The following is a 10,447-nucleotide window of genomic DNA, read 5'->3' on the forward strand; positions in this document are numbered from 1 at the left end:
TTCTAAGCCACTGAGGAGCTTTTCTACTGATTTTAACTCTTGCAAGCATTAGTTATTTCAGGTTATTTATGGTTGGGCTTCTGTGCTTGGCTTTTTTCAGATTTTAAAAAAAAAAAAAAAAAAAAAAAAGAAAGCCTCCAAAACTGTGGGCCTGCCATATCCCTTCTTGCTCAAGCAGCAAAACCAAGTGGGAATGTCTGGGTTATTTCTGAACTCCACTGATGTGGCCCTCCTTCATGAAAGCAGCAGGATGATGTCACGTTCAGCAGCTCAGGAGAGGATCAGTGCATGCTGCATCCAGCTCAGCACAGCCCAGAGGTAACATCATGGGCTGATGCCCCAGAATAAGGCAAAGAACTCCCTGATGTTTGCTTTTTTTTTTTTTTTTTTGTATTTAAAAATGTATGTATGTGTTTGAAGAACTGCTTTTACAGGCTCTGAGAAGAGAAGAATTTTTGAAAGGAGTTTTGGTTCCTTGGGAATTTCTTTTTTAATCTTTCACGAATTTTTCCTTCATGTTTTGCTGCAGAAGGTGAGGCTTTGGCCACAGGCTTGTTCAGAAGCTTCATACTTTTCTTTACTTGGTATCTCCACTGTTTCAGTAGATGAAAAAATAAAACAAAAAAAGGCCAAAACTAATATTTGACCTTTCAAGTCTGGTAATGTATTTTTTGTTGTTGTTTCTCCTCCCCTCTTACCCTTTTTGTGGTGAAGAAATAGTGTAAAAAGTTCAACATTTGTTTCCAGGTGATCTGTTCTTTTTCATCCTTCTCCTTCTCTCCCTGGAGATGGAGGCCCCTGCCATCCTTTGAGATGTCAGGAGTTTTAGGAGATGATTTATGCAGCAGCATAAAATGGCATTGGACCATCTAGTGAGGGTCAGACATATGGTAGCAATGATCATATACAATATATACATGCCCAATAAAGCAGCTTCCCTGCCTGTATTTGAACATGTTATGCTATCCTTTCCTGGGCAGCAAAATGCTTAAAATGTCATTGTTTATTCTGATCTTATTCAGGTTTGTACCACACAAAACGGGAGCAGGAACAAACAAATAACTGTTTTCCTGGACCAAAATAAATTATGGACATTTTGGTGTGGAAATGAGATTACAGGCCTCATTTTCTTTTTGACTTGACTGTAGCTGTTGAGAATAGCAGCCCCTCAGGTCTCTGGTAATGTAGTCTTCAGCTCAAACAGGGATTTTAAAATATTTAAGCATCTCTCTCATGAGGCTTCTTGTTTCCTATTTGTTTTGTGTTGCTAAGCAATGCATTTAAACCCCCAAAGTTAAAATTTACAACTCTCAAATTGTCCCTCAGCCTTATTCTCCAAACCTCACATCTGTAATGGGTTTTCCATCTGCCAGTTTTCCCAGGTCGCCCCATCCATCCTCAGGTCTGCAAAGGAAAAAGCCTTGTGGTTGAGAGGTGGGGGATGGGGGGGGGGGGGTTTCCCCTTTTTTTTTTAAGCCTCCATCTGTAATTAATTTCTTGCAAAGCCACATCTGTCCATTTGGGGCAGAGGAAGTGGGGAAGGGGAGGTAAAGAGTGAAGTCACTCTCTTCCAGTAAAATGCAGGATTTGCCATGTGTGACTGTAGTTCCTCGGGGCATTTTAGGCTCTCCCTTCCACCCTGCAGCCCTGCCACCCCCAGCTCCAGTGCATGCCTTGCAGAGGGCAGAGTGCTGGAAGTTCTCCTGCCTCTGTGGAGCTTGTGGGCTTGCTTGTGCTGCTGCCCACATCTGACACCGCAGTGTTTCGACTACTGGGGTTCCTGCAAAAGCTGCTGGCATCCTTTGGAAAACTTCCTTCTGTCAATATTTGAATTTTCAAAAGCCATACTAAATAGCTGCCATGATGTGTCGTTTTTAAAGACTTAAGAAACAGCCGCAGCAGTCCCAGTCAATATTCCTTCTCTGCCATCATCCAGGGCAGCTGTTCCAAAATATTTTTATGTTCTGCAGACCACCAGGTAGCTTTGAGCAGGAGCTGGGCTTGCTGTGAGGCTGGTCCCCTGCCTGGTGCCCTGCTCTCTGTGGTGGGGGAAAGCAGAAAGAGCCAGCTGTTTTAGAGTCATGGAATTGCTAAGGTTGGAAAAGACCTCTAAGATCACCAAGTCCAACTGTTCCTCCAACGCCACCACAGTGTTCACCTCTGAACTGTGTCCTCAAGTGCCACATACAGGGTTTTTGAACAGTTTCAGGGATGGTGATTCTACCACTCCCCTGGGCAGCCTGGTCCATGGCTTGACAACCCTTTCCATGAGGAAATTTTTCCTAATACCCAATGGAAACCTCCCCTAGTGCAACATTTCCTCTTGTCCCATCACTTGTTGACCTGGGAGAAGAGCCTGACCTCCCCATGGCTATAACTGTCTGTCAGGTGATTGTAGAGGGTACCAGGGTGTCCTCTGAGCCTCCTTTTCTCCAGACTTAACTGCCCCAGCTCCCTCGTGCTCCAGCTCTGTTCCCCTCCTCTGGACATGATGCTGTTTGTTGCCCTTCTTTGCTTATGTAGGACATAAAAAATGTTGGAACAAGAAAATCCTGAAATCTGCGAAGAAATTCTTCCCTCTAAGGGTGGGGAGGCCCTGGCACAGGGTGCCCAGAGAAGCTGTGGCTGCCCCATCCCTGAAAGTGTTCAAGGCCAAGGCTCTATGGCACTTGGAGCAGCCTGGGACAGTGGAAGGTATCTCTGCTCATGTCAGGGGGGTGGAATGAGAGGATCTTTAAGGTCCCTTCCAACCCAAACCATTTTGTGCCCTATGGAAAGCTGAATTTTTAGGCGTTTTCAGAGATCTGGGGTTTCATCTCTTTGTTACTTTAAGGCAAGTCAGACTCCAGAACTGCTCTGATTTAAATGCCCAGCACCTCCTTCCCACCCAGTGCTCCTCCCACACTTGGTCCTGGTGGCACAACTACTGGGCAGTTGGTGAATTGGATGGGATCATTAACCTGGGTTAAAAATACATACTGATTTTGATGCCAGATTATTTTTAATTTAGGTCAGTTCTGCAATTCAACCTCACAGGCCATGGTATTGGCACATCTGAAAGGCTGGCAGAGGGATAAATAGTGAGGAGAGTGGCAGGGGCAGCTTAAATTGATGGTCCTGCTGAAAACCACCCCTGTTTGTCCAACTGCTGCCTGATATGTGAGGCAGAACATGTTCTGTGCAGGGCTGACACAATGTGCTGCTTGTTTGCTGCCTGTTACAGGCATGTTCCTGAGTGTTGCTTTCAGGACAAGTTCTTTGGGATGATGCCTCTAACACTGATAACAAATGGCAAATTTTAGAATAATAAGATAAAGAACTGAAATGCTGAGTAGTAAGTTGTTGTAGAATGTTCCTGACCCAGGATTTATCCCTGTTGGACATCCAGCAGTGCTTCCAATAACTCTCAAAATTCCAGGTTAGAAGGGGAGCTGTTATAGGAGCACTGTAGAAAGCTGGACCACTGGAAGATGATGAAAGCTGCTGGGAAAGAGGAGTGTTGGATCAAAACCAAGGATCTATGAGAGCTCAGGGCATCCCAGCAGAGCCCTGCAGAGGCACTGGAGCTGGCTGTGCTGTCACTTGGGGCACCCACGTTGGGGGGATATTGTGTGTCACAGACACATCTGCCACAGCTGCCAGAGCACAGTGGAACCTTGTTCCAGCACAGCCACGGTAGTAACATGTCTGGAAAATAATTTTTGGCTAGGGTCAACTTAAACAGCTTTGTTCTGCCTCAGAGTCAGCTCTCCAATGGCTCTCAAACACTGAATAGGTCGGGGCAGACTCTTGAAGTGCCAGAGATGCTTGTGGTGGTCTCCCAGGGAAAAGACATGGAGCCCTGGGCTGGTGCCTCTGGAAGGGCTCTGGATCAGCTGCTAGAAGATCACTGCCCAGCAGCATTTGAGAATGCCACCAGCAAACTGGGAGCAGATTTATAATGGTGATCCCATTGCAGATTCCTCTGAAATCTCCTGTTGTCCCCAGACCACGGTGAGTATGTGTTTCCATCTCCCCGTTTTGAGATGTTTTCCTTGAATTAAATTAATTTAATTTAAATAGCATGAAAAATATGGGCAAAATTCTGTGGTGGCAGCTGCTCTCTGAGGAACAGATTCATAAAAATAATGTGCTGAGAAATTAGTGTGATTCCAGCATAAAATGACCCAAATTTGAAATAACACTGACACCCTGTGGAGATGTTTGGAGGGACCTTCTCCAGGTCTTGCTGATTTTTGTTTCTGGTAATGTAGGCCAGTAATTAGATTCATTCATGCCATCTTTTAGAGAAACTTTTATTTTTTCCAATGAAGGTTTTGTTGTCTTCAAAGTCAGATTAAAAGTGAAAATCCTTTGTATCTTTTCTATTAGAAATATTTCTTTAGTCCAGTGGCTAAACCACAAAAGCTCATTTACCAAAAAGAGGATGATGAGGAATGTTCTAACAAGATCTGAAGAATGCACCTGCAGTGGGTTGAGTTTCCTGAAGGACTTTCTTCTGCACAGCTGGAAGCATTAGAGGGAGCTGCTCCATAGCAAGGTGAAGTCAGGGTGGTAATCATTTCCTTTCCAGTCTGGACTCTTGTTTAAAAATGTAAGAGCTGCAAAGTTTAGTGGTAAATGTACACTGTGAATATGCAGAGCAGCAGCTTTGTGTTTGTTCTTGCTGCAGAGGATGGTCTGGCTCTTTGGAACATCTTCTGGATACCTTCCTGTGCTTCTTTTCTGGACTGACCCTGGGCAGAGAGCATCACAGTTAAAAAGGGATCAGTTTCCCTTCTCACTCCAGGTTGAGCACAGGATCCCCTTCCCATGCAAGTTTAAAGGTCAGAAAGAGGAGGGGGGTGTTTGAGGAGGCTCCTGGTGATGTGAGAGCAGCCAGCACTGCAGGGGAAGGCATGGCAGCCTGGGAGCTGTCCTATTCCTCACCTGCTGGCTGGAGCACCTGAGTGCTGCAAGTACACTCTTCACCTTGAGAATTGCCTGGTCTAATTGATTTCCTCCAAGGGTGACAGGATGTTTAATTCCCAGATATTTACATTGTCTGCAGAAGGGGAAAGTCAGACAAATGGGGCTGAGCAGTGCCAGAATGTGCAGTAGAAATGAGTTGTCATATAAACTCAGTTTGCTAGAGCTGGACTTGTTGATCTTTGTGGGTGAGCAAGGTTGGATATCATTAGTCTTACACTTCAGGAACGTTTTCCCAGGAGCCATTTTCCCACTGGAGGAATGGTGCTGGTTCATCAGCCTCAGTTCTAGACCCTCACTCCATCCTAGAGGAAGTTGAGCTCCAGTGTATCAGTGACATAAAGACACCATCTCCTCTCACAGCAGTTTCAGACTGTGGTATGGTTTTTCTTCACCTCCAGCCATGTCACCCCTCCCTGAGCTCTGTGCTTTCATCCTGCTGAGATCAGTGAGCAGAGCTGCAGCCCTGGGAACAGGGAGCTGGCCAGGCAGTCCCCCCTGTAGATCCCATCCCAGTCACCAAGGAAGGGATTTCTGCACAGAGCCAGTGTGCCCATTCAGAAAAACCTTTGAGATTAAAAGTATTTATAGACACTGAAAAAATTCTTACAGAAAGATCCAGCTTTCAAGACAGGGGGTGTTCATGGAAATAGAATTAGGTTAACATGTGAATAGCTTAGCTCCAAAAAGGCTGGGCTTGCTCTCTCCTTGTCCTTACCCCACTGAAAGCTCTCCTGGTTGTGCTCCAGATGCAATATCCACAACAATATCCACAGCTGTGCATGGGACTGTGCATGCACACAAGCTGCCCCTCTCACAAACCACCTTTGGTCCTGAGGATTGCTGTTCACAGAGCATTTCTTTTCAGTTGTCTCTGGAATTTGCTGCCACTGAACAATACCACAACCTTCTGAGCAAAAGGGAAATTCACCCTGCATTCTGCAGCAGTTGCCTACAGCCCTGAAGGGAAACCATCAAGGGGGTTGTCCGTAAGGAAGTGGCAGCTGGGTAGCCATGGAGGACACTCAGCATCAATTACTCCTTTAGTAAGGTTGGTTAAATTTGAGTGATGTCTTGAATAACCAGGAGAGGAATTAGAAGCCTTTTTCATGAAAGCAGTGCTCATTCTGTAGCTGTTGTATTAGCAGCCAAGTTGGGGTCAAGGTTAAATGACTTAGAAGTTCTCCAGGTCAGTTCTCAAGGCTGTGTTCAGGATCCTTGCTGTGACCCCTCTCTTTCATAAGGCTCATATGAAGAAGGAAGGACTTTCATTCCAGGAATCTGATAAAGGCCAGACATTAAGGATAAATCCCCATGTTCTGGTAGCAGCCTGAGAAAGTGACAGGAAGAACCATAAGAGTCTCTGCACAGCTTACTTGGTTTGCTCTGAAGTCAGCTAGTTGTGATTTATATATCTTATTTTGGGCTAATACCCACATACAAGAGAAGATGCACAACAGCCTGGCTGACATGTTGTCACAGCACAGTGACTTGTTTCAACCCCCCAGCTCAACAGAGCTTGATTTGTTGTGAGAAGCCTGAGAATTGCTTTAATCCAGTATCTCCAACACTTCTATTATTTCTAGAGTGAAAGAAAGGTAAAATCTTGGTACTGTGGGTACTGCCCCTTTTCCTTGGCAGCATCTGTCTCTGTGGAGTTTGTTTTCCAAGCAAGGCAGTCTCTCTTCTCCCTTTTTCCCAGGCTTTGCTGAACCCTAATATTTTAGAGAAGGCTCAGAACAAATGCCCACTGCTTTTATTCATAGAATCACAGAATGGTTTCAGTTGGAAAAGGACCTAAAGGATCCTCTAGTTCCAGCTCCTTGCCATGGGAAGGGATTCTACTTTCCAAAAGTTGATTTTGGGCACTGATGCTTCATGAAATTGCCAAACTAGTCTTGCATTTAAACTTGAAATGACTCTTAATTTTAAAAAGAGATTTTTAAATTTATTTATTATTTTATCCAATTTCAGTCCATTTGAAATGGCCACTCCAGTGCCCTTGTCAGGTTTCCAGTATGTGTAGCTCTGATGAGATATTAATAACCCCCAAATTCTCTGTCTTCTCCTGGCACAGCCTCTGGTGAAAGGATGCAGAGAGGAGTTAGTTGTCTTTCAGGGGACCCCAACAAACATCTGGGCTTTGTTTAACTGCTATTGGTTTCCTTCTCCCAAGGGACCAGGACTCTTCCCCCTCTCCACGAGAAGACCTGCTCTGTAGTGAGCTGGTGGAGCTCCTCCAGTGAATGAAGCTGGGATTATCAGCTCTCAGGCAGGAGAACAGGCAGGAGGAGGCACAGGGCCATCAAAGGTACAAAGAGGTGCTGATGAGGAGGCAGGGAGAATAAAATCAGCTTTGTGCAATGCAAATGTGCATTGCTGTTCCCTTAAAGCCTTTGTGCTCAAGTGGAGAGGTGATGTCTCTGTGGTGCTGTCAATTAAACTGAGAATAAACACTGTTTAATTTGTGGGGACATTTAAAAGCAATTAAGGAAGTTTAAATGTTAAATGTGTGGGTTTTGTCTTTCCAATTAAACACAGTTTTGGAGGGAAAAAAACCTCACAAATATTTAATTACACACTTACAACTGTATAAATAAGCCTGACAGTTTTAAAGAGGTTTTTAATGCCTCGCATAACTGCTTTAACTTCATGTTCAGGGTGTGGTGCTCTGTTAAAATACTGACACATGTAGTTTCTTATTGTAACTCCTGTATCCAGCATTGTCTGGGAGCCACTGGGTGTACATTTCCTAATCTGCTCCAGGCAAAATCACCCAGGTGGCTCAAAGCACCTATACAAATGAACTCTGTTGATTTTTCCCTGAAACAGATTAAGGAGTCATAAGGCAGAAATGCTCAGCAGCAGACATTTAGTGCTACTGACTTCATATGCTCACTGATGGAATGATGGAGCTCCAGCAGCTGGAGGCTGCAGTGCCACGGGCTGGATCTGCAGAGGGAAGTGTCTTGATGTCCTTCTCTCTGGACAGGTGCAGGAGAGAGGAGCCAGCCTGACCTGGCCTGTCTGCTCCTCAGGTGCAGGCAGAGCTGCTGTCAGCTGATTGTGAGGTCACCTGGATTCAGTCAGCACAGCCACACTTGGGGTTTTGTGCTTGGGGGACTCCTGAGGGTTTACACATTGTCCAAACCTGGTTCCACCCATCTAACCCCAGCACCAAGGATCTGGCCTTTTTGACCATGTGCTGAGGGACCCCTTTGCCACTCTGTAGTCCCAGGGAAAGCTTTCCTGTGGCATGTTTCCACTGAGCAATGTCCTTGTGGCCCTTCCTTCTCCCCACAGGTCACAGGGAAGGCAGGGGAAGGTGGGCACTGAGTTGGGTTCTGAGTTGAGTGAACTCTCACACTGCTGTGAGAAGCCTTGGTGCACATTAAGTGCTCCTCAGCTCACCTGCCCTGTCCTTCCCTGGTGTCTGTCTCATGTCTCTTGTGTTCTTTCCCATTTCACAGGATCTAAGGACTCCTCCTCCTGGGTGAGTCAAGGCAATGACTCCTGTTTGTCTCTCCACTGCCTGGCAGGGAGGAAGAGAGTTGAGGGTGGCACCTTTTCAGCTGAAGAGTTTCCATCCAAGAGTCAGTGCTTGATACCTGACCTCAGAGGCACTCTGCCTCAAATTATTTCTGTGCCTTCAGCTTATTGACACATGGCTTTATTTTTTACAGGTATCTTCTGCAAAGCCATGCTTAACATGCTTTGCTAGGTCTAAGTGCCATCCTTGACTCAGGAATTTCTTTTGTATTGTACAAACCTGATTTCAGCCTGCTGCCACGATCACATAGCTCTTTGAACAGGAAGATCTGTGCAGTATCTGGTGAGAGCATATGTTGATTTAAAGCTTTCTCCTTTTGAGCATGGAGAGTTTTTCCTGGAGCAGATAGAACTATTTCACAGCCTCCATGGCTTCCTTCCCACCCCAGCCTCAGCTTTTGAGATGGCCCTTTGACTGCTGTTCTTCCCCAGCCAGACCTTGTTCTCCAGCCTGAGACAGTCCTTATTCTTTATTCCAGCTCTTTCTCTTGATCTTCCTGGGCTCTGCTCTTGGCAAGGGATAACAAAGCTCTTCTGCCTGTCACCTTTCGGAAGATGGTGGCCCTTCATGACCACCCTGTGTCCTGCTGGTCCCCTGTCCATCCCACATCCCCAGCCCCATGCCTTTTCTGTAACCTGATGCACTTGGCCACTTCTTAGCCCTCAATGTTTCTATAGCTGTAGGCAATTGCTCAGCACTTAAATATTAACGTGCTAATTAATAATGAAAGCTGAGATTGTAGTTAGGTTTAAAACTTTAATTGGGTGAGGAGCTGACAGAGGATCAGTCCATAACAGTGAAACTGTGTTACTAATAGCTATATATCTATATCTATATGTTTAAATATCTTTCCTTCTAGCAATAGCATTGCACAAGAGAAGTAGCCTGAGTGTGGATGTCTGCAAAGATGTTTGCTTGAGGCACTTGGAACCTTGCAGCAGGAAGTCATAAAGCACTAGGTATGATTTTTTTTTCAAAGGGGTTTTTAAAAGTCCCATTAAAAGTTTTTGTTCCAAGTCCTAAAAATGGAGGAGGGAAAGGGAAAATTCCTGGAAAGAAATGCATTTATTTTCCACTTCAGGCCAGTCTGCAAGTGCAGTATTTGTTGCACTGTTAAAGTAGCCCAAGATACTGTGTTGGATGCAATGATCTGAGAGGTCTTTTCCAACCTAAATGATTTTGTGGGGACCAAAAAGGGACAGGGAACAGCAAGTGGAGCAGAAACAATGGAGAAAACGTCCTGGACAGTGAGGAGCTGTGGAGGAAGGGGATGCACGGGCTGTAGCTGTGGTGGGATGTCCAGGACTGGACCATCCGTGAGCCCTGCTCGGCTCTGCTCTCCTTGCCGTGCTGTTCCTCCGAGCACATTTCGGTGCTGCTGGGTGGTGGCTCCTGCTGAGCCAGCCGGGCATTGCACCGGCGGCGCCTTCCCTGCCAAACTTCCAGCGCTGCCTGCCAGATGGAATTGACACTGGAGCGTTATTTTATATTGGGAGTGTGTGAGCGTAGAGGGGAAATTTAAATTAATATGTTATTTGTAGTTGAACGGGGGAAATTTTTTAAATTAGTACGTTATTTGTAGTTGAACGGGGAGAGATAAAATTCTATTGATTGAATAGCATCCAATTTATTGGTGCCAGATAATAAAAGGAGGTGTATTGCTCAGGACTGCACATAGTCATAATGTGTAGTATAATAGTGCTCTATAGTATAATAATACTGTTTAAGAGGGCTGTAATTCTAAACTATAATTCTGTAATTCCAAAGTCCGAGCAACCAAGTGCCTCTGACGGCGGCGCGCGTTGTTACAGGACCCGTTGCCACAGCATCCTGCTCACGCCGAGCGCTGCTGCGCGCAGCCCCAGCTCGGTATTTTCCATAAGCACTTGAAAAACGTGTGTGACAAATGTGTATTCGCCCGCTTTCACC

The sequence above is a fragment of the Haemorhous mexicanus genome, chromosome 9, assembly GCF_027477595.1.
Source record: "Haemorhous mexicanus isolate bHaeMex1 chromosome 9, bHaeMex1.pri, whole genome shotgun sequence".
In the NCBI taxonomy this organism is placed as follows: Eukaryota; Metazoa; Chordata; class Aves; order Passeriformes; family Fringillidae; genus Haemorhous; species Haemorhous mexicanus.